Raw genomic sequence first — 24,928 nt, forward strand, 5'->3', positions numbered from 1 at the left:
GATGTTTTCGGACTCTCCTCGTGCGATGAGGAGCAGCAGTTGAGATAACGTTGCCTGCCCGCGTCGCAAGTAACACGTGTGTTACGTAATCTACGAGTACATTCCTGATAACAGTGGACGCTGAAAGCCCAAGATTTTTCAAACAGTTCAAGTGGCGCACCTACTCTTCAAAAAGGAAAGGTGTGTGTGCTAGAGGACAGTTTACTGCCTTTTTAAAAAACTCCCTTATAGGCGTATTCGTGTCTAGAGTGTACGGATGGCCGGATGCAAACCTCGCGCTACCTTTCAAAGGGCGTGTATTTTAGGAACACCTGTAGTAGCGCGAACTTTGCGTGCATTTTCTTCGATTTCAGGAAGAAGCCATCTCCGAAAGCGCAATATTAACAGGGAACGGTACTCGTGCGCCTAAAACATATGAAGTAACCGTGTCTATTCAGATGCCCATCGCAAGCTATCGTGCATATTTAAGGCGAAATGCTTTCTTGGCTCATGAGTGGCGTGGACGGATGTTGTAGACGAAAGTTTCTGGACGGAAGTTGTCCGCGGGAACTGTCAATCAAGAGCTAATAATCAGCATATATGCAATAAAAAAAGTGAATAAAAAGAAAATGAATAATAACAAAATGCAAAAAGAAAACGAAAATATAAAAATGAAAACTAATGCAAAATAAACATTAAAAATAATTCAAAATAAAGGAAATAAAAAAAAGGAAAAAGCTTTGCCGCTCATCAGCAGACTTAAGTTGGAACCTGTAATTTTTGGCCTGACTGCGACGCGAGGCATGCTTCCTAAACGGTGTACAATCGGGCCGATGTAGAATTCCAGCTGTTTATTGTGCAAACACGAAGCACCTGGGCAGCTTCGATAGCGGCAAGGGCACTCGAAATGTCGCCTATGATCAAGAGCACACGTCTCTCCCGATCGGGTTCAATTTAAAGATGATAGCGAGCTTTCGATATATTGCGTTTCGAACGAACGCAAACAATGTCGAATTTCGCAAAAATTCTCTAGTGGCGTCAGGATTGCTCCCTAGCGCTACAATCACGGTCTCCAGTAGCAAACACACAGAGATAAGGATGCAGCCTGAATATCTTACTCGGGTATGATAATTCTCAATATAATACCCGAGCAAGGTATTGCGAAGCAGTATCTTATATTTATTTCGCAAAGTACTCCATCCACTTCAAGCGCAGCGTGAGAGAGAGGAGGAAAAAGACTTTCACTTGCTGTCTTAATCTAGAGGCCTGCCTAGAATGTCGGTGGCAAGCCGGTCCGCGGCTCGCTGTACACTTTAAACAGGAAAGGGAGTAAGCTCTATTCTACCGCACTCCCTTAAAAGGGAGTGCGGTAGAGAGCAAATTACCCTTTTTTACTCTTTTCTGCTTATAGTATCGGCCCTCGCTAGAGGCCGCCAACCAGGCGGCCCAGGTAGAGGAAGGGGGATCGGGATAGAAGGGGAGAAATGACAGCGATGGGGCAAGAGAAGAGACAGTGTTCCATGGCGTCGTAGGTCGAAGGGCAGTTAGGGCAGTGTGGCCGCTCTATAAGTTTGTATAGTTATAGCCTTGCGGCTGTGAGGAGTAAGTAATTCGAGTTGCCTAACCTAACATAAAGCGTAAGACGGGCGCTAGAAAGACCGGAAAAATAAAGTGAAATAAAAATAACAAGCTCTACTGGGACAGAGCAGTGGTAGCCGTTGTTGCGTTCGTTCAAGACAAGCGAACAGAAAAGTTGGAAGGGCTAATAACGGTCAGTCCAATTGCTTCGCTTCAGGACTGGCACCTGAACAGGGGGCCGGTGGAACAATGCGGTGGCAGCACGACCTACCTGATTGTCTACAGGTTTTCATGAGATAGAGCTATAAGCCCCATCAAGCCAAAATGCGTTGTCGGTCATAAAATTCGCCCATTGGCCGGATTGAAGTGACGTCACCAGGCCGGATAATTCCCATTGGCTGAATGGAAGTGACGTCACTTCCGGTAAATGCGTCAGCAGCTTCTAAAGCTACCGTACTGCCAACACACAATGTAATTAGGTGTCCTTGTGAATTAGACCAACCAGAGGCTCTTAATACTAGACTGCTGGTGCAGGAATGTTTTAAAAATGCCGGACACGACGAACTTGGCGCACAAGTCATGTTTGGGTGGTAACGGTATGCCGGCTTTCACGTTACAGTCCATGCTCGCACATCTTCGACTGCAGCTGCGTCTCGAATGGCTCGGCCAACGTATAAATGGCGGTTGTACCACACAAACACGAAGTTCCGTCTCGCCTGCGATACCGCCACTTTGAGGACGGGAAAAATCCGTGAGCGTCCGTCCGACCTTCGGTGCAATTTGATCGTCTCCAGCAACGCGGGGCAATTTGCTACACTCGCTCATAGCCATAGAAAGGCCCTTAAAAGAGAAACGTAAAACGACGGTCCTCTACCTCTCGAACCGCGAGCGGGGTGCCTGTGACAGCCGTGTACTGGAGAGGGACACCATTAGGCAAACGTTGCGGCGGCTTATTAAGGCCGTTACGCCGATCCTTAAATGGCGACTTGGAGTCGCATTGGCGGCGCTGCGGTCGCAGAGTTGAAACGGAGGTCGCTCGTTGCGGGCCGCCCGAACCAGACCTGCGACGACCTCGTGGTAGAAGTAATATGCACACAACGGCCTCCGCCTACCTCTTCCGTCACGTGCTATTGGCGGCAGGTCGCAGCTACTGTATTACTGCTCGGGATTGCATTTTTCTCTATGTTTTTTTCTGACAACGAGAACAGCTCGCGCGTTTCCGCTTCAATCTTCGCAGGCACGACGGAGCCGCGGAATATTATAAGAGAAACTCGGGGGAGGGGGGGGGGAAGGCTAGAATCGGTACATCGCAGGGGAAAAGGACATGTAGTGCATCAAGGACGACGTATTGGGAGAATGAGAGATTGCATTGGGGCGAACTTGTGGGCATGTATATACATCACAATAAGCCGAGAAATCCTCATCTCTATCTCCTCGCACGGCAGCGTCTTTATAGATTTCATGTTTTCGCGTATACGGTGCGGGTGTCGCAAATCCTTCTCCTTATTCCGCGTCACTCTAGGGCTAGACGAGGAGTATATGCGCGTGTGTGGGGCCCTCGCATCCCTCCCCCCCCATTTTTTTTTCTCTGAACCGGAATTCCAGATTCCTTCTTTTATATGCAACAGCCCAACGGCGGCACATCTTGCACAGCATATCACGCGCGCCGCCTCTCTCTTTCCAGTTCAATTCCGCCCGCACACAATTCACCCCCCCCTCCCCCCCTTGCGACCACTGCACGCATGCTTGTACAACCACAAACACAGAGACACACACACAGACACGGAAAAGAATCGACAGCACTCGAGCGCGCAACAACACCTCGTTTCATCGACGCGCACCACGGCTCCTTGTCTCTTCCCCCGCATATATTCTCTTATTCTTTTTATTCGTCTTCCTTCCATCTTCCACGGCCCGCACGAAAATGCGATGCAAGAGCACAAAATCCTGAGGAGGTCGAGAGAGAGAGAGAGACCGAATCAAAAAAGAAAGCCCTCCTCATCCTCATGCGTGATTGGATATAGAGTCCTCGCCACCGCGTCTCTGTATAAGGTCGGGTCGTCTGGCGGCGGCGGGATTGAGATATCAAACTTCTCAATATACTCTCCGGTCGATTAAAAGAGCGCGGAGGTCGTCGGGCTAGGCGGTGGTGGTAGCGTGCGCGTACAATTCTCGCATCTTCGATTGCCGTCCTCGCTTCACCCCCCCCCCCTCCTCTCCCCCTCGTACTTTATTTTTTTCCTATCGCACGTTTCGGCAGCGAACCTTGACGCAGAGAGCGAGCGATCCGCACACCACCACCGTCGGCGGCGGCGCCTTCTCGGGCGACCCAATCCATTTTGACTGACACCTCCCCTTTCGCACCCTCGCCCGCAATTCTCGGCGCCCGCAACGGCCGATGCCGTCGGTTCAGCGCGGAAACTTGCGCGAAAGGAGAGGAAAAAAAAAACCCATAAAAACAAAGAAGAAAAGCCGCGAAGAAGGGAACGATAATAAAGACGGCGGCAGACGCTTGACGCGGGCACGAACTTCTCCGCTGCTGCTCCGAGATTCACGGTGCCACTGCCGTCGCTCTTTTGATCGCTCAACCGCGTCGGGAAGCTTAGGAGTAATACACCTCCCACACGCGTACTTCCCTTCCCCACTGGCGCTCTTTTCTGTAGCTGCCTTTTTAGTGGCTACGCAACCGACCCCCCCCCCCCCCCCCCCCCCTTCCCGCCTCCCCTTCTCCTCTCTCTCTCCGCACTTCAGTTCAGGAGCGTTTCCTTTCTGAGGACGTTTCGGCAAATGCGCGTGTTCTCTCCTTCTTGCCGCCTTGTTCAACTACACCGCTCGTTTTCTTCCACAAAGCGTTCGTCTCGAAGTGCAGCGTACGCATACGCCGTATCCGGACACACCTCCTATTTCGCTACCACCGCTGTCCCTTTCGCTCGCATTTGCATCTGTTTTTATTTTCAAATTGCCGCAGCAAGGCGTCGCCGTCAGTATCTATGACTGCTCGCTATAGAGTCTTCTTTGATTCGCTCAAAATCTGTAACGACAAAGCAGATCAGTCGTACGACGTTTTGTATACGTACATTCAAGCCGGAGCGACTACCGATTTTCGTGACCCTCATCTCCCTCCCCCCCCCCCCCCCCCCCCCCCGCCTCTTCTTCCTCACCTTATTTTTTTCAGTTTCTTTATTCTCATCTCACTCTATAGGCTTGCTTTTCGAATCCTGAGTTTTTTTTTCGGGCGTCGGCGCACTCTCGAACCAGCTGGAGGGGAAAAAATACGAAAAAAAAACAAGCCGTATGCGAGACAGTCGGCGATTTCCGACCAGCGTCATCATCTTCGCCGCTGGCCCACCCGATGCACGTCTTTTTCCTCTTCTTTCTTTCCTTCTGACTCTCTTTCCCTTCGGTTCCTTCGCATCGGGTCGCAATTATCATTCCAAACTCGGCATCTTTCTCAATCTCAATAACCTCGCCCGCGCGTCTCCGGCGCCTGCTGTCTCCTCGTTCGTACTCTTTCCCCCTCCATACACCGGCAATTCAACCCCCCCCCCCCCCCCCCCTTATTTCGTCTCTCTCTCTCTTGCCGCTGTAGGAACCGATCCCTACGGGTTTTGTTATTCCACCCCGCCTGTGTACGCCGTGCCTGCAGTCTGTCGATCTATCTGTATTTACATGTGACTCGTTGGTGCGGTCCCACATCCGTGCGGGTCTAGACTGATGGCGCACGCCTCTGGAAGAGAGAGAGAGACGCCAGCACGCGAGGTTCTCATCATCTCGGACGCTCGTATTGCACGCAGAGGGCGTCTTGCTTGGCTTGCTGCCGCCTTTCTCCGTTTACACGGTGCGTGATTCAAATCACGCGTTGTGTTGTTTCCTCTCCGTGTTCGTCATTTTATACGCTCCTCCGGATGACCTCTCCGTCTTACACTCCCATTAAAGACCACTATCTTTCTTTCTCAGCTCGTTCTGTTTCTCTTCTACTATTTTCGTTCTTTCTTTTTCATGAGCACGTTAGCACAGCACGGCAGCTATGTTTCGGAGCATTTCTTCATGACTAAACCAGCAATGCACGGTCACTGGTGGCGGAGCCATATATCCGCTTCGAAACGGCTGAGAGGAACCGAAATGTTTCCGTCCGGAAAGTGAGCTCTCTGTACATGCGGCCGAGCACAACTTCAATCAACAGATACAGTCTCAGTCAGAAGTACACAGCCCAAGGGGTCTGCTTCTAAGCCTTGCAGCGCTCCTCCTCCTGCATACCCATGGAACTCAACCTCACGAAGGCGGAGGAACTTAAGTCTTCAACCCTCCCGAGCTTAGGACTGTCAGATGTGTTAAAGAGCCCCTATACACGGATTCAAAGCCAACTCCTTTGGCTGTATATTTTTTGACAAAGATTGTACATGGATGGATGGATGGAAGGATGGAAGGTTAGGAGCGTCCCCTTTGAAACGCGGTGATGGCAGTTGCCACCGTGCTCAGCTTTTTTCCCCCTTTATTTTTCTTTAACTGTGTTGTAAGTTATTAAAATTCGCCATTTTCTTTAAACACGTCTTCCTACACTTTTAACTTTAGGTCACCTCTCTGCTTTTGAGCCACCAGTCTTCCAATCGTCTTTTTTGTAATTTCCACCGCAGATTTATTTACATGAATATTGTTATCTCTGAACGCTAGGGCCTCAAGACGAGTGGCTGTGCCTGCATCGACATCGGGATGGATACCATCACATTTTAGTATAAGGTGTTCTATTGTTTCTACAGATTTACCACACACAGTACACGTGTCATCTTCGTTAAATTTCTTTTTGTAGCTGCGAGTTCTAAGACATCCTGACCTAGCTTCAAAGAGTAGGGCACTGCCTCTTGAATTATCATAAAACGTTTCCTTCCTAATCTGCCTTTTTCCAGTATCGATATAGTTCTACACTATGCTTCTTTTCCATTGAATATATCCAATTTTTACCTTCCGTGTTTTTAACCTGTCGTTTAGTGCTCTTTCTTTCTCCGTCCTCGTGTATGGCATACTTACTGGTTTGCTTCCTATAGTTCTTTTCCGCCAGTGTGGGTCAACGCTCTTTCTGTATAGGTATTTAATTACCTTAGCTGGCCAACTGTTATCCTTCAATTTCCTCAGGCGTTCTTCGTATAGTATTTTACTCTGAGCTTCCCGTGCTTCGAACGATGCCCAGCCCATGTCCCCCTGTATTGCCTCGTTTGTGGTTCTCCCGTGGGCACTAAGTGCTAATCTTCCAACAACTCTCTGATTTACTTCTAACACGACTGAATTTCTGCCCTTAAGCACAGAACCACATTCCCGAAAGTAAGCCCCGGCATCATTATTCCTTTCCAAATACCTCTCGGTACTTCATACCTGTTGTACCCCCAAAATGCCCACATGTGCTCCAGGCGGCTGCCATCTAGCGTTGGCGCCACGAACTCGCGTGAGGGGCTCACATATAAGCGAGTCCAATACATTGGGTGCGGTCTGTGCGAGTCACTCCTCAAGGAACTGTATTCTCCGTTCCGTCTTTCACTTCCACTCGGGATTCGGCAGATTAGAAGCAGTCAGTATATACGGAGCGAGACGCACCACGCATGCGCAAGAAGGTACCCGGAACATCTGCGAACGCGCAGTGGTGCCAAGTCCATATAAATTCGGATCCGGGTCTGATCTCCTGTCTCTTGCAACTCTGTCCTAAATTTCGATCGCATCTCGCTTACCGCTGACTCCCTCGCGCTTCTTCTAACGCTAATCTTAAGGCAATGCCAAAAGCGCTGGAATGGTTCCTCTCTGAACTGGTTGTCATTATCATCATTATCAGCGGCGTCGTCATCATCATCATACTCGAGGTTACGTCTACCGCAAGACAAACTCTTCACCAGGGACATCTTTATATATCGTAGTTCTTAGGTGAACTAAAATAGAGCACTCCACCGCTCTACGCGCATACTATGGAGGTGAGCACATATTCCAGCAGCAAATCTAATCTCATCTCCCGTCCTGACTGTCTGCCGGCTTCAGCTCTCATCGCTTTCCTTTGGCAAACACTGTTACCCTAACATGTCGTCGGTTATCTGTTATGAGCATTAATCCCTTACCCCGCACCCATTGCCTCCCGCCCCATTTCATTCCTACTCCTGATTTTCTTTCTTGGTCCCGTTACTATAGGCTAGTGTAGTGCAGGCGTGGAGTGTTTGTTGAAACCAGCGTCCTCGATACACCACATAGTTTGACTCTGAGTGCATTGCGTCCGCCTTCAAGCCTAGAAGTCCTCAAGCACTCTCCTTCTTCGGCGGCCTCTGCAACTTCTCGCCGCCCTAGCGTCCCGCCGACGTAGACGCAGATCAAACCAGCGGCGAAAACCATCGTCCTCGGTTTGATTGGAACGCGTTACGGGTCCGCAATCTTTGAGAGCGGTACGTTATAGCTTGCCGCCCTCTGCGCCATCCGAATCCCCCCCCCTTCACCTGACTGTGCGGCTCAATCTTCCGAGAAAGTTCCTTTTCATATCTCACCGTCTTAACGTGTCTTTCCTCCTCGTTCCGCCCATCCTCCTCTCCAACGGCGCCACATCTCATCTCTCGCTCATCTTTTCCGAGTTCTTTACGGAGGGTGAAGAAGATGGGGGAGTGGAGAGGGTGGGGGAGAGGCAATGGGAAAAAGAATACCCATCTTTTGTTTCACTTCACTGCCCCCCTTCCTCCTTCGTCCCCCCGAACTCCCCCTCGCCCTCAAACCGGATTTTAAACAGACGCTCGCCGCCAGTTCCTTCTCGGATGGTGCTGCGGTCTCTCTGTATGCTACGAGTCCGTTCGCTGCCGCGCCGTTTCCAACAGACGGCACACAGGCATTTCGGCCGCCTGTGTAAACGCCAGACGAGGCGCGTTTGCATACGTCACGCACGCACGCACACACGCACGCACATAGACCGACCGACCGGCCACGCCGCCTCCTGTAGGCGGCGCGGAATGAAGTTTGTGAAGTCGAACGAACGGACAGACGGCGCTGCGGTACTAACCGAGCTTTGCTGGGAAGGATGTGGAGAAGAGAACTCGCGACAACGAGGGAGTGGGGTATAGAAAAGATGTTTGAAATTCCTTTCGGCTATTCACTGCCTGCCAACAATCCCCCCCCCCCCCCCTAAGGGCGTTCTACTCCATCGTTTCCTTCGTCTTTCCTTGTCTCATCTCTCGGTTTGTGAGTCCGGCCTTTCGCCTTCCATTGCTAAAGCTGTATTATATGGGATGTTGTCTCGGGTGCACGACGTGAAAATCGCGCGAGGTTTTCGCATTCCGGGCTTGAAGGGGACCCTTGCGATAGTCTCATGCCGATGCTTCTTTGACGGCTTGTACAGCTAGAGCTGTTAAGTGCTTTTTTCGAAGTTCCGTGGCGTGGCTGGACACCGCGCTGATTGCTCAGCATGCAGTGATGTCACCGCAATTCGTTGAGCTGATTGGTCCGCATTTAGTGATGCGACACATGACGTCACTCCAACGGGCCATCACAACGCACCACGCTGGCTGGTCCGAACACAGTGACGTCACTTGTGACATTACAGTAACGTCACAGGCACTCTGCATGCCGAAGAAGCCAAGTAATAATGAATGAACGATATAATGGTCACCACTGTGCCATACAGCTGTCGTTTATTCTCATGTTACACAGCCGTAGCCCGCGTGTGAGCTTTTTTATAGCTTGTTTTTTTTCATATCTGTTTGTGGTGTTCCTTCAGTACCTTCATCATGGAAAAAGTCTTCACGTGCACATTTAGTTGGCAAGACAGGGGTACGCATGGCAAGGTAGTCATTTGCATATGGGCGCCAATTACCGGCAAAACTTGTTATATGATTAGTAATAATTCTAAATACTAAATTACATCAAATGCATCCGTGGATGTCGCTGATGGAGAGAGGTCGGAATGAATGGCAGAGTTCACAGAATCGTTCGACGTATAAATATTATTCCACCAAAAGCATTATTGTCAACTTCTTTGAGCAAATCCTCAGAGGCAGCGGTTCCACACTTGTATTGACACCAAGAGGTTAATGGTTCGATACCCTTGTCGACTAGTGGCTCACACCTGTATTCGCTTTAATGCTATATAGATGGTCAGTGGCGGACCGTGTTTTGGTGAGACAGCGCGATCTTTGCCTAAATCTGATTGACCTCAGGTGCGAGTATTTCTTGCTTGGGTATATTGAGCGCAGGGACTTGTGATTTGTTAAAGAATGTACAAGAACATCGTATATTTTAATATTTCGATGTGTATTCATTCATGTTTCAGCGCACTAAAATCAGTCCAATAGTTTTGTACTCTTGTTACGTACACTAGTGATCAACATGAGAGGGAGCAATGTTTGAGCATTTATTTATTGGTTACTCCATAAATATGTGGCAGAGTACTGCTATTTACTAGCTAGCTTTCCTCTAGGCGTTTAACTTTCAAAAGTCAATATCAAATTTAGTATAAAAATAACCAGAAAATTCGAAGTTTTGTGAGAAAGGTCTGTCCCCTCTGACATTGCTCACGACTGCACAAGTTTGTGCTGTGTGTCGATTTTACTGCCTGTGGCAGGAGGCTTGGCCTGGAGCCCCTAGCTTCAGCTCCGCTTTCTGTGCACGAAGAAAATGAATGAATGAATGAATGAATGAATGAATGAATGAATTGGCCAAGTTTTATAGATGTGTCTAAGAAGCTTCAACGAAAAGCTTTTTCCAGTATCTTGAATACACCGTGTAGGACTGCGTATAGAAGCCGTTGCCGACCACCTATCCTGATAAGCGATCGACTTGGGTCCCTCAAGCACCTGCACTTCGAATGCATCGCTTCGTGTTAGGTTATGAGATAGCAGCCTCGCTTCTGAGTTTGATAGCTTCTTACCGGATAAGAACCAGAGAGGTAGAAAACTCGAGCTGCTTTCAATTCTTCGGAAATATATAGGCAGAGCTAGAAAAACAAAGGTTCAGTGACCTTGCGCCCATTGTTGGCGGCGGCAGGGTGGCGACAAATCTATCTTCTCATCACAGTGTGAACTAAGCGATTTCTTTCCATGCTGAACTAGGAAGTGATAAACATGTTCATAATGGGTCAGGGAACAAACGCAAGTGAAATCATGGAGAGCAAATAAACCTGAGCTGGGCATATACCACTGACGGTTGATAGCCGCGGGACGCTTAGGATAACGAGTCGATTCCGAGAAGAAAATCATAGCAGGGAGCGGCTGAGAGTCAGGTGTACGGTTCAGATTAGGAAGTGTTTGTGGAGAGGAGCTGTCGCAGCTGGCATGGGGCAGGGTGTATCGGAGGTCAGCGTTAAGAGGCATTTGTCCTGCAGTATACGAAGTTAGGTTTTTGTGTCATGCGATCGAATTACGGTGTTGGTGATGGCGATAGCATCGCTCCCTGCATGCGTTTTCACTGGCCTGACGCAGGCATAACGATTCCATCCAAGTTGCCGCATTTGAGACAGCTCAATTTTCAGCCGTGTATATATCCGTCGGTTGCACATTGCAGTGCCTGTACAATGAGCGCACTCAGTCTGCAGTCGAGGCGAACAACTCGACCGCGGGTTATGCGGCGCTAAGCTGCACTAAATGCCGGCTTTGGGTACCGCTGGCATCTGCCGGTGCGTTAGTTGACGCCTACTCCTTCCTTAGTGGCGCCCGGCCACACAATGCTACCGTCTTGTTCGACGATTCCCAACCTCCTCGACACAGCGAGCGCCCAGGGTAAACGCCTCACATGGGCGCCGAAGGGAGCTTGTTTTCGTTTTTTGCACAGCTACGCACTCTTCGTTCCATTTTTATTCCCGCGTTGTCCTGTTTCGAATCTCTTTTTGTTTTGCCCCTTTTCCGCCTCTCTCCTTTCCGTCTCTCTCTCGCATTTCCCTCTTATTTCCTTATTTTATGGCGTTTTTCTTCGGCGCTTTGAAAACAAAGGCAGCAGCTATGGGAGCGCAGACCGTCCTGCCCTCCGGCCGTATGATATATGGATTACTGTTGCTTTGACGGCTCCTCCATAAGATGCGAGCGGACCTTCTGGCTGCGGCCGTCTCGAGCGAAGGGAAAAATAAAACAAGAAGGATGCCATAAAGTCCGCCTGGTGTTCCGGCTTGTCTTGGATGCGGCTGACTCGTTTGTTAGGGGGTTCCGCGCATGGCCTCGAGCGGCACTGCGCGGCCGGTCGTGTAGCCTCTCGGCTAGTTCGAGCGGCACTGCGCGGCCGGTCATGTAGCCTCTCGGCTGGTTCCAGTCGCTGTGCGCTTTATTAGCAGCTGGGTGTTGCACTGGTCAGTGCCGAGTCCTTTCATTCGTGGTGACCGGAGGGTGGCCTGCGCGTGCGCAGGGCTGAATTTAAGGGTTCTGGTCCTTGGCGTAGGCACATCTATGGTTGCTTTGAGGTGCTTTGCTCGTCTGACAAAATCTCGTTCGCTGCAGTGCGCTGAGCTCGGCTGGTGAGGATGATTATGAAACAGAGAGGAAAGGAAAAACGGTAAGGGTAATGAGAGGATGATTATGGATGGCAATACCCTCCATTGGGAGACGGAAGACACAAGATGATATGTTCATCTGCCGACAACTGCAATCACCGTCCCAATGGACCATCGCGGACCTCGCGGTCGTGGTCTCTAGCTCCGACCCGGCCTCACAACTGAGGCTGGTGCAGTGGGCAGAGAAGGTCGCCGTAAGACGCGGGCTGCCGGTCACAACCCACGACAAGGAGCCAGCCCACCTCTGAAAACTTGAACTACAAGGGCTCTGCCAATAATAAACTTTTTCATCATCAACAAGTGCGTGACTCAAAAGAAGGCAGAACGCATTAAAGGACAGAGGCCAGAAATGCGTGGCACTATCTCAGCCTGTTTCGTGAATCTGCGTGCCAGGAATTCCTTCCAGATAAGAAAAAAAAAGTTCTCCATTCATTGCAAGGCTTATCGCGAAATACGGCGTCCATGTCTTTTTTTGAACCGTATACACCTGTGACTCGTTAGCGTAAGATATCGTCACCTGTTATTCGTCAAAGTAACCTTTTTCTAACTGTGAAAACCTTCGGATAATATTCCGGTAATGCTCGAAGGCTCAACGATGATGCTCTCCACAGTCCGTGGCTCTCGCCCTCCTCATACCCTTCCCTCACCCTCGTTTTCCGGCTACCTACTTCCAGTGGGTGCATCCGGGAACAATAAATGAACCGCGAATGATTTATTCCGGGTATCGGGTGGCTCTCTGGGAAGAGGGCGAACGTCCTCCCCCTTCTGCCTTGTTTACGTTTGCACATAAAGCGCTGCTTGTTTTTTCGCGCGCGCGCACATACACCCAACTTTCGCATGTGCGAAGTTCCCTGCTCTTGGAGAGCACGGGGTTGGAACCGATCCTTTCTTTCCCAGTAAAATAAATATACTTGTTCGCTTGTCCCTACTGCTCGTTCTCGCAAGATTGCACGTCTTTGTCTCGTGGAAAGAGAGAGTGGGAGAGTCACTAAAGGCTAGTTTCTGTTCGTCCCTCGCGTTCACGCAATGTACAGAGGCGGGCGGAAGAGGGTAAGGGTGTAATGCATACAGTCAGAGGAGGGTGAGCGCTGTACACATCTAGAAAGAGGTGTAGACTCCGCGAAAGGGGAAATTTGTATATATAAGCACGTGGATGGATGGGGGTGGTTCTCGGTCTGTCTGTGTAGGTGAGGGAGAGTACGCGGGGTTCATCAGGCATAAACGGGTCATGAAAACAAGAACGGCGCCGGGTTAAGGTTGGCAGTGGTTAGGGAGCAAATAAACCACGGCACAGGGGTCTAGTAGTCAACCAAAGGAAAAACAATGACGTAGAACAACAACAACAACAAAAAAAAGAACGCGTGCATCCGTCCAGCCCTCTTACCCTCCTGTCCACCCTCCCCCCATCCAGTCATTCGTTCGGTTCGCCCTCTGATTTATTCGTTCGTCGCTTCCCGCACGAAGCGGCGCAGTGGCTCTCCGTTTTCATTCTACTTCGTCATGTAATCTTTGTATTCACTTTCTTTCCTCGTTGTGCGCGGACATGCATTTGTCGGTTTCCGCTTTCCCTCTGTTGGTTCACCTCCTCCTCCTCCTCCTCATGGCTAGCCTGTCCGTATGTTCCTTCTTTCATAGCTGCGCCAACTTTTCTCCCTTCTGTTTTCCTCTCTGCTCCCTTCAAAATGCCGATTCGTAAAAATGGAGCCCCGTAGAGTAGGGGACGCCGATGAGGCTGGAGAGGGTGGAAACTGGGCGAGGAGGAACGGCGCGTATAAAACGAGGGAAATAAACAGAACCATCGAGTGAGAGAGCTAGCGGAGAGAGAGAGTGTATGGCGCGGTAAGGTTGGCCTCAGTGGAGAGGGTGTGCCGGTTACAGCGCGGTCTCGCGCGTCTATAACGCAAGCAGTTGTGGAGAGGAGGGGCGCCATTACCGATGTCGCGTGTTCTGCCCTCCGCCGCCGCCTCACGCTCACTCGCTCGTGCCCGCTGGAGAGGCAGCAGTCGTCCTTTGCTGGTGGCGGGGCAGGCAGCGGGGAACCGCGCGAAGTCTGCCGTCGCCGGAGAATCCGTGCTAATCTCTTCTTTGAGGCGGTGCGGACCCGTCTACATTTCTGCCCCGCTCGCAACCGGACGTGCGCCTCCGCAGCACGCGGCAAGGCAGATAGCGAACCAACGGGTAGGTCGCGTGTGTTTTGTGAGGTGTCCGTGTCGTCGAAGCACCGCTCCATCGACTTCTCCAGATATCGCCGTTCCTCACCGCTTCTGCCGCGTTCCCCTGGCGTGAATCCTCTTCCATCCACGTGGTCGAGAGAGGCCGGCTCCGCATCTTCATCTTCTCCGTCCGTGTGGTGAGCGTGCGTGCAGGGAAGAAAACAACGGGAGCAGTGTGAGAGAGTGATCGTGGCGAGAGGGGAGGACGCGTGCCTCTGTGTGCTGTTGTTGCACTCTCCTCCTCCGCTTCCTCCTCTTCCTGCGCGTAGTCGTTCTCTCCCTCTGTGGACAACACCCCCCTCCGCCCTGTGCGAGCGAGACTCCACCCCCCGACGAGTACGACGCAGCGACGCGAAGGCGACAGATCGCCGTTTCACGCGGGCGCCGAGCGCGTGTTAAGCAACGCGATACGCGTCCGTATCGAGTCGACCGTGTGCCCCTCCGCACGCGCGCGCCGACTGCTCGGCGGCGTGCGCGCCCGCACGCTTGTGTGTGTGTTGTGGTGCGTGTGTCTGTGTGTGGGAGCGTTTCGTCGCTCGTTGCCCTGCGCAGTAGTTACCGCGGTCGGCCCTACGGCAACGGCAGCGCCTTTCAGTGCTGTGTCGCTCGACGTCAAAGAGACCTCCGCCGCCGCAGCGCCGCAACGCCCGTTGCGATCGGAGACGCAATCGAGCCACCGATATCGGCGGGGCTTTCGTAACATGGCGTCGTCCCGCGTCTGACAACGTCCACCCGTCGCTACTGCCGCTGCTGTTAGTGGCCTGAGGATATCGCTTGTCTGGCCTCTTCGAGTTCCATCACGAGAAGAAGGCCGGCGGCGACGTTGGGAAAATGTGCTCCGAGTGTGTCGCCGAGTCGGTGGTGTTTATAACAGTGTCACGGTTGTGTCCTTCTGCGCACCTCGTTGATTTGGTCCTCGACGCTCGCGGCGTTGTTGGCGGACAAGTGTTGTTGTCGTACTGGTCGGCGGCGGCAGCTGTCGACGGAGTCGTCGTGTTGCCGCGGGCTTCGGCCGTCCATCAGCTGAGGCAGGAACGCCCGGGAGGCGTCGCTCCGCACGAGATCCACTGACGTCGTCGCCTTCCCGTCGATTTGGCAGAGGCGTGATTCATTCGTTGTTCACCTCAGCGCGCTGCCCCCTCATAGTAAGTAAGCGCTACAGCGGAGCCTTTTCATTGGAAGACGATGGAGGGATGATTCAGAGTGAGGGTTGAAGCGAACGTCTTTTTATTTCCGTTAAATGCGTGTCTCGCGTCAGCGCCGGTACCTTTAGTTGCAGCCATGACGGCAACCTTGCCCGGGCGACTGAAACTGGCCGGGCCATAGATAAAGGCTAATTGGAGGTCGCCTGACTAATTACGTGAGAGCCCGTAAAGCGGGCGGTCCCCCTGCTGCATCGAGTGGCTTTTGGATGTTGGGAGTTCGTCAGTTATGGCATAACACCGCTGGTTCTTGTGTACAGTAGTGTAGAAGTACGTATGCAAATGGCGAACTTAGAAAGACGTCCCTCTGTCTTGCAGAGTTAGTGCTCATTGAAGAAGCCCAGATGATCGACATTGATACGCAGTCGCCTTCCGGTTCAGCGTCTCTCACAGCCCATGTTCAACACATCAGAACGTCGCCTACCAACTAAATGTACAGTCTTTGCCAAAAGTAGCCCTACAATTTGCTTTGTCTTTTTAGCCATGTAGTGGAGTCCTTTGGCACTCCTTAAACTCTAATTCTATGTAAAGTAAGAATAACCCTTATGTTCACCTTTCGTGGCGTTTTGCTATTTAAGTGTGCCGGAAAGAGCTCCACTCTACGGAGCTTACAAGCAAACCAAAACGAGTATGTAAGGAATGCAGCTACGTGACGATGGTCGCAAACATTCGGAACCGCCGTTAGGAATGGACATGTAGGTTCACACGTGGTACCAGGGAATGACTGTTAGAAGGACAAAAAAAAACAACTGATATTATTTTATTTTAGAATGAAACAGGTGCACCAAAGACACATCACATTCATGCGATGTGGCTTTGGTGTCGCAACGTAGCTTGCTGCGGCCCACCTTGCGATGCTAAAGGGAATAATGGCGCAACATCAAGTGACGAGGACAGCAGGAGATCAGATACACATACACGCACATGTGGTTTCCTCCTGTCCTCCTCACTTGATGCTGCGCCATTATTACCATTAGCATGTCTGAGCAACTTGCCCAATCCTATACGATACCCATCTTGTCAATCGCTTCCGGTGTCCGATGGTCACTGAACGTTTTAACGTTCTCGAGAAACCCGGACACAGGTGGCATGTCGCTTTTATAGCCGAAAGTCACGCGACTCTAATGTAAACCACAGCGCGAGATGCGGCTCATATACTTCACGTCACACGGGCAAACTTGATGTCACTTTCAAAGAGTGAAACTATGCTTATTGCCATTTGCCCAGTCTCACAAGGCCAATTTTAGAATAACTCGCTGTAGGAAACACTTGTCTCGAAGTGAGTTAGGCGACCTCAGTTCAGTCGACTCGGGGACGAACTTGCATCCCAGTGCTGCATCCCAATGTAGCATCCCAATGTGGCATCCCAAAATGCGGCATCTCAAATGCAACGAGAGTATTGCAGTGTCATAATACTTGTTACATTTTCCTGCTAATATGCATTTTTCAAGGTCTTAATGTAAGCGCTAATGGTATATACCACTTCTTTGTTTGATACGCTTGCTCCATGCTTGTGTCGACTTTTAATGATTTGCTGCGTCAGTAAAATCGTGGGGAAAGGCTTTTACTTACAAAAAAAAGAGGCCTCATAACAGTCCATCAGCAATGAAAAAAAAAACCTAGTTTGCTAAGTTGTACACGGTGTTGAAATTCTTGAGCGCATCTTAGCTATTGCGGTCGCTCATCGAAATCAATTCCGAATCACATTTCTCTTTCACTTGCATGCAATGAAAGGGAAGTGTCTGACTCTTCTTCCAGACGCTATGTGTATATATTTTTAACTCACAGGGGTTTTTTCTTAGATTACGCCAACTAGCAGTGATTTCTTTCTGTTACAAGCGACTTTGGCAGTATTCACGCTACAACTGGTGTGCTCTTTAACACTACAGCGAACATAGTAGATTACATTTTTCAGCATCGTAAATTTGACAGGTCGTCTCATGTGGACATGTTGTCACCAGTAATGTTGTTATTCTCTGCTTCTATATTCTGTACTTCTAGAATAGTGAGCACCTTCGAAAAAATATATATATGGTCACACAATTCCTCTAGTGTTGATTTTATTGCTCCTCGCGCTTAGATGGCACAATTTCTGGCCGCTTTTTGCAACACTTTTTTACAATCCTACAGTAATTTATCTGCTGGCGACTCGCGTTGCAAAACTGCCTTTCTTGGTCTCCATAAGCTGTTTTTGGGTAGTAAATTACCTTTTTTTTTTTTCAAAGCAAATGGTGGGTTTCGTCTGAAAGGGTTTTGACCGTGTCAGAAAATCACTACGCGTCGAAGAGATATGGCGGCGATGGCCTTCTTGGTACAGCCGGCAACTTGTCAAGGCTCGGCCAGCGAGTGATGATAACCTCCATGCATCGCAAGGTCTATGTATATTTATATATATACATACCGTTCTCAGCGAGGATAGCGTACGCAAGCGTTGAGAGTACGCTGGTTGCATTCACGTCCACTGCTGCGCGTGTAACCATTAAACAATCTTTTTTCGTCGTTCTTTTTGATGTTATTCTCGTTTATTGTTTTCAAGTGCATATCATTACTCTCTAATGAGGAGTGTCATTGGAAAAAAATATATTTGAATTTTGTGTTGTACACCATAAGCCTTATGCACCTCTATACAAGTAAATAATTTTTATTATGCCTGCGGTTTACTACTAAATTAACTTATTTGCGTGGATCCCAACTAGCTTTTAGCTAGGGATTCAGATGTTAGTGCAATCATGTCTCTCTAATGACTGTTCGAAAACAAGAATCAATCAGTCAATCCCTGTGTTACGGATGCCAGAAAGCCTAAAATTCTCTGGGGGCTCAGCTGTCGCTTCTTTCACTGAAGTTGCGTGACGTAAGCTGTCACGTGACACGAAAGAAAAGAACTGCATCCCTCCAGCGTGTTTTCTGTGTTCACACGTAGCAGCTATCCGCAGCGTTGAACAAAGGAGAGGAAAGATGGAGGGGAGGCACACACTACGAGCGTTTAATAAAGAGCTGAATGCTTTCTGGGAACATGACGAATGTGGCACTCGTAGCGCATGCAGTACGGCATGATCGCATTGGTCAGCTTATCCACAGCAGTGAGACCCCCTTTCGTCACTTTCAGTGGATTTACGGACAAGCGATCACTGACAATAATCCAATGCTTTGTTCAGAGAAATGAGACAAAGGTAGCTGCCATGTGAAAAGAAGAGTGAATTATGTAATTTCTGCGCTGAATTTAAAAATGCATCTCGGGATCGTAATATACATCAAGAGGAGAACTATTTCCAAAACAAAAAAAAAAAGCCGCCGCGGTGGCTCAAGGGTTATGGCGTTCGGCTGCCGACCCGAAAGACGCGGGTTCGATCCCGGCCGCGGCGGTCGAATTTCGATGGAGGCGAAATTCTAGAGGCCCGTGTACTGCGCGATGTCAGTGCACGCTAAAGAAACCCAGCTGGTCAAAATTTCCAGAGCCCTTCACTACGGCGTCCCTCATAGTCTGGGTCGCTTTGGGACGTTAAACCCCAATAAACCAATCTATTTCCAAAAAAAGAGAAAGAAAATGGGCGATTACACTATGGCTTGAGGTGGTTAATTCAGCGATAAGCTGTCTTAGTGGGGATCTAAACATGGTATCTGCTTTGGCTATTGTCTTGTTTTTGCGGTAGACAAGCAATGTGTATGCTGAATGTAAATGCAAGTGGCGAGAATTCGCGCTGTCTTCGTCTCACGAAACGACTGAATACACCGAGGGTTTTCCCTGATGACGTCCATTAAAGAGCTCCCGCTGTTAAAGGATATCGTTCGCTTGTCATACGAAGTTACTGAGTTGTTGTCGAAGTTGTAATGAAGTTGCAGAGTTATAGTCGGATTAATGACTATAACTTTTTCCCCTTCATACTGCCACGACTTGTTCGTTCTGAGGAAAGTAAATATGGTGTAAGTTTTTTTTTTTCCCTTGAAAAAAGTGTGCGTGGCTACCCGCCCTGCGCGATATTCTTGTGGTGCTAGGGAAAAATACAGCTTTCAGTCCACTTTCTGTGCAGCTACGAAGCGTCATTTGGAAGTCAGATTTGCGTGATTATTTGTGACTGCCCACAACTTTCACTACTTCACCCAGAGCTGCGCCGACTCTGTTGTCTGTCGCGGGGCAATAGCAAAGTGGAAGAGGCGAATATTCTGTTCAAAATTTTCTTTAGAAGTTGGCGGTGGCTCAGTTGTTATGGCGCTCGGCTGCTGACCCGAGAGACGCAGGTTAGATCCCAGCCGCGGCGGTCGAAGTTCGATGGAGGCGAAATTTTAGAGCCCCCTGTACTGTGCGAGGTCGAAATTTCCGGAGCCCTTCACTACGGTGCCCTCATAGCCTGGGTCGCTTTGGCACATTAGACCCCATAAACCAAACCAACCAGTTTATAGGTAATCTGTAGGAGGTGCGTATTCACTTCAAAATTTTCATTAGGCAGTCCATAGGCAATCTGGAAAAGATGCATATTTCCTTCAAATTTTTCTTTGGACAGTTCATAGGCAATATATAGGAGGTGCATATCCCATGCAAAATTTTCTTTAGGCTACCGATAGACAACATGTGTAGTGTCTATTGTATATGCTTACTTCGCCGTAGTGGTATAGCACACTTGGCGCCCTCCCGTGGGGCTGCGTGGTGCAGACGCGATGTGAGGTGCTTGCACTTTCGCGAGCTTTCATGAATGAAACCTCACTTCGGTACGTGGTCCCAGGGCCAGCTTTTTTTCACGATGACCATATAAGGGCTCTCTATTTGGTTTTAATGCCGACGTATACATCCTGTGTCAAAAGTATGCAGCCTGTGTCCAAGCCCAGTAGTGGGGCTCCTTGGTCCCGCTGGAATCCGTCATATATCCTTCGGTGCGATGAGGACGACAATTAATCTCACCGATGAGGGATATGGAGCACTGTCGATCGAAAAGGAACAGCACTAAATGACGCAGAAGCAAACCAACTTTCCCATGGATATTTGACAAAGTCTGTAGATGCCACATTCCAAGGACCACATTTTCGCGAAGCTATTTCTGCGTCCGCACTAACGAGCTCACGAGCATCGCGAGATCCGTCAGGCTTTCGAGATACAGCCTTCGTCTTGATAACAGTAAATGCCACCTATTTCTATAAAAAAGCGCGCTGTGTGCCGTGTACTTCATCTAAGATGTTCTGAAATTTTTGAAGTTGGGGTTTTTTTTTAGTTAAAAGATGGCTTTTTTTTTTGCAATAGCATTGTCAGCGCTGTAACCTTCATAATACAACTAAAACGTGCTAATTAGTAGGCTGGTTAACTAATACTGAGGCATTAACTTTATAACTATTACTGTTCGTCTCCTTATTTATTGAGAGGCGTGTAGCGCAGCGTAACTAATATCCATACCAATTGTTAGAATTTCGAGAACGCAGTTACCCTCGACGCTGCGGTTCAACAAGTTCTGGCTACATTGTGCCGAAATACATGCGCATTCGAGAATTTTGCAGGCAAAGAACCCCTCCAGTTCGCCGAAATAGCCAAAAAAATTTTGCGCCACAGCGCCATAGTTAGCTAAGTTTTTGAAAATTTAAAAACCCTCATGTATATTACTTGCGGTGGGCTACACGCCTCTCAGTAATTAAGAAAACAAACAAGAATAGTTAAAAAGCTGACTATTCAATATTATTTAACCAGCCTGCTAGTTGAGCACGTTTTAGCTGCATTCTGACGTACTACACCGCTGACAATGCTATGCCGAAAACAACCTACTTTTAAAAACTATAGAACATCTGAGGGGATACGTCCAGTATATATATATATATATACTGTAAACGTTTAATTTTCGGGAGATCATTTCACGAGCACTGTACACTCTAAACGCGAATACACCTATATGGGAATAAAAGGGACTAAGCGTTTCTCTGGCGTTGTGTAAATCTCCCGCGTTAATTGTGCAAATTTCCCGAAATAAGCCGGAGTGGCAGACTCCTCATTTCACGCTGTGGTATGCCGAACGCGTAATACAGTTGCTGGATCAAGGACAATAGACCTGGCGACCGGTTGCTGCGGCCGCCAATGGCCACGCATAGATGGCGCCAGGTGATGGCGCCTGGTCCATCGGCGTCATGTGCGCATGCGCTTTGGCGGCCGTGCTAAGCGGTGACGGCATACTGGTATACGCTTTGCTAAAGTTCCTTATTGTGCAGTGGACGCGACAGTTGACTTCCCGCTCAAGAAATGCGCGAAAGACGACAGTGGAAGAGACATAGATCCGCGCTTTCTTCCACTGCGCTGTTCAGTTTTTTTTTTCGCGCCATATTTTGTGCGTGAAATCATCCACCAATCGGCCCGAATAGCCACACTTCTGAAGCTACGGTGGGCTTGACAGCAAGCGGTACTAAACACGTTCACGCTACATGACCACCGCCGCAAGTACTGTGAAATAGATAACCGAGTAAGCACGAATTCCTCATTGCAGCGTTCATTCGCTCCAAATATACAGGGTGCTCAACCTAAGACTTTCAGCAACTTTTGAAAGTAGGGTAAGTTGGAAGAACGCTTTTTCCGGCGCAGTATTGTCAGCGGTGTAGTACATCAGAATACAGCTAAGACGTCCTAACTAGCAAGTTGGTTAACTAATATTGAATAGTTAACTTTTTAACTGTTACTGTTAGACTCCTTAATTGTGTAGAGGCGTGTAGCCCACCGTAAGTAATAACCATAATAGTTTTTAAAATTTCGAAAAGGCGGTTGCCCTCGGCGGTGCGGCCCAACGATCTTTGTCTATTTCGATCGACGAGCTGCAAGCACTGGAGAGGCTGCTTTGTCTGCAAGCTTCTCGAAAGCGCGTGTATTTTGGCGCCATGCAGGCAAAATATGTCGGGCGACAGCGCCGACTGTAACCGCGTTTTCGAAATTCTAAAAACTGATATGCATATTACTTACGGTAGGCTACACGCCTCTCATTAACTAAGGAGTCTGACAGTAATACTTAAAACGTTAACGATTAAATATTAGTTAATCAGCCTGCTAATTAGCACGTCTTATCTGTGCTCTGATGCATTACGCCGCTGACAATGCTGTGCTGAAAAAAGCGTTCTTTTAACTCAAAAAACCTATTTAAAAATTCAGAAATTCTTACGCAGAACACCATGTATGATGGATGAAGAAAGGAAAAATTAATGTCGTTCTTCATAGAGGCTCTTTCCCGCCCCAGTTGTCCATTCTAACACTTTTTTTTTTCGCGATTTCCGAGCGAGTTTCAAAAAACGCGAAAATCATAGGTCCTTGCTAGAACTAAGTCGTTTACACTGTACATGGCTACGCTGTAGCGTTCGCTGCATGTGTGGCGGCGAACGTAAGGAGCTGGGTTACGTTTAGTCAAATGAGCTTGGAATAGGCTGAAGCCCGATATAAGGGGTTTTATAGGAGGAGCTCCAGTCAGAAGAGTAGATGAACGGCGCAATAGTTTTCTGAAAATCGCATGCATAATTGGTGTGAATAGTTGTCTGCACCCGTTAAGAATGTGTAATAGTGAACATCCACTACATCTTCGTAAATCTGCTACGTGTTCGCTCCCTGCTTGCGTATCCTATTAAGTTCGAGTTTACGGGGGGTGTAACGTCCCAAAGCGACTTAGGCTATCAGGGACGCCGCAGTGAAGGTCTCCGGAAATTTCGACCACCTGGGGTTCTTTAACCTGCACTGACATCACACAGTACACGGGCCTCTAGAATTTCGCTTCTATCGAAATTCGAGCGTTATGGCCGGGATCGAACCCGCGTCTTTCGGGTCATCGGCTGAGCGCCATAACCACTGAGCCGCCGCGGCGGCCGGATCCTATTAAGTGAACCTAAAATTATAGTTTTCACCCAGCAATTGCATTTATTCACTGTGTTTTTGTTTGCATTTTATACTATGCAAATTTCTGTTCCTCTTATGATGTTTATTTCTCTTATATTACGGATATTACCTGATATGCCGATGTCACTGCTTTTTAACGCTGCAAACACTTCCAGTGGTTCAGGTGAAATAAATTCAGCTCAATTAAATTTACAAATTCAGGAGTTTCAACCCGTCGTTGCGGGTGTGTCTGCAAATTTTTCACTTTTCTGAAGACGGAATGCTTCGATATATAGTCGGTGCAAGAAAAAGTGCAACACGTGAACGTCGTTTAAGTACAGCGTTTATTTGTGTATAGGGCCGCTTGCTTTGTTTGTTGTCTTCATTTTTTACAGCGAAGCTGTATACCTCTAACGTCCATGCAAATTTTCATGTCGGCGTCGTCAGCAAAAAACGCCACGCTAAAAATTGAATGCTACTCCGAGTGGAAAAGTACCCGACAGCATAGAAATCGTATATCATGCTGATCATCAAGGAGTAGTAAAGTAAAAAAAATTTAAAAATGAGTTTTAGAAAAATGAAAAGTAAAAAAGAATAATAGAAAAGAAATATATAAACGGCAAATCTTGTTTGAAAACAGGCATACAGCAAACAGCTCAGTACTCGTTTTCATCAAGAAAAAACTAAACCAGCGTCAAAACCACATGATGAATGATAAGGCGCGTGTGAACAATGGGAACACCGTTTCATCAATACAATTCGACCAACCGTCATTCGTGGTTCATGCATTCATTTAACCTTAGCAAAGAATATCTCTACAGTCAGAACTGAAAATCGCAGTGTAATCATACTGATCATAAAGCAGCCGTGAATGTCGTTGTCAAGTAATAAAGGGTAATATAAGTAATGATACTAGTGAGTCGCACCGACCAAAAATTAAGATGAAATGACGTTTCGGCTCCCGTGTGGGAACGTCAGACCCTTGACTACAGGTAATATAGGTACATTTAACTTGTCTCTGGTTTCACTTTTTGTACAGCCACGTGTGTGAATTTTCAAGTGGCGTCGCAGTGGGCAATTGGGTGTCGTTTTACAGCTTCGCTCTCAAACCACCTTCACAGCGTGGATGGAAGCCACAATTTTTTTCAATGCTGTGCTGTTTCAAACTTGGCCTCAGACGGATATACGCGAATCACGGCCAGGGTGAAGCGCAAACTCGGCTCCGAACGCAGAAAGATGAAGGCAGGGAACGCGGCCATAACGACGTTATATATACTGCGGAAAATTCCGCGTTCTTGCCGCTGTTCAGCCTCGATAAGCGGCGGTGTGCTTGCGCTATCGCTGTTGCTTAAGTTTTTCATGTGCTTTTTTCTTTTTATTTTGTCAACAGAGCTGGCCGCGCAGATGATTCTGATATGACCGACATTGAAATATGTCCCCTTGCGGCACGGCGTGTCCTTGACAAAAATTTCTCTATAAAGTCTATAGACTATCGATAGACTTCTGTCTATAAAGTCTAGAGACTCTCTATAGACAAACTCTAGAGAACGGTCCATAGGCAATACAAATCCTACAGACAGTCTATAGACAATATATAGATTCATGACTGTGCACTTTCAGTAGACCTTTGCGTATAGACAGTCTATAGACTATG

At 48.6% G+C, this 24,928-nt stretch overlaps 1 protein-coding gene across 3 annotated transcripts in view; it reads left to right on the forward strand.

The window, feature by feature from the left end:
* LOC144110583 (uncharacterized) overlaps window positions 1-24,928 on the forward strand; it is a 215,827-nt gene that overhangs the window by 175,124 nt on the left and 15,775 nt on the right. Inside the window, exon 1 of one of the 3 annotated variants that reach the window (XM_077643600.1) lies at window positions 14,072-15,401. The exons of the other annotated variants lie outside the window; for them this stretch is intronic. The gene's annotated coding sequence lies outside the window, so the exon portion shown is untranslated. Of the gene's footprint in view, window positions 1-14,071; window positions 15,402-24,928 lie in introns of those variants that run through there. 3 annotated transcript variants of the gene reach the window in all.

This window comes from Amblyomma americanum, chromosome 11, assembly GCF_052857255.1.
Source record: "Amblyomma americanum isolate KBUSLIRL-KWMA chromosome 11, ASM5285725v1, whole genome shotgun sequence".
In the NCBI taxonomy this organism is placed as follows: domain Eukaryota; kingdom Metazoa; phylum Arthropoda; class Arachnida; order Ixodida; family Ixodidae; genus Amblyomma; species Amblyomma americanum.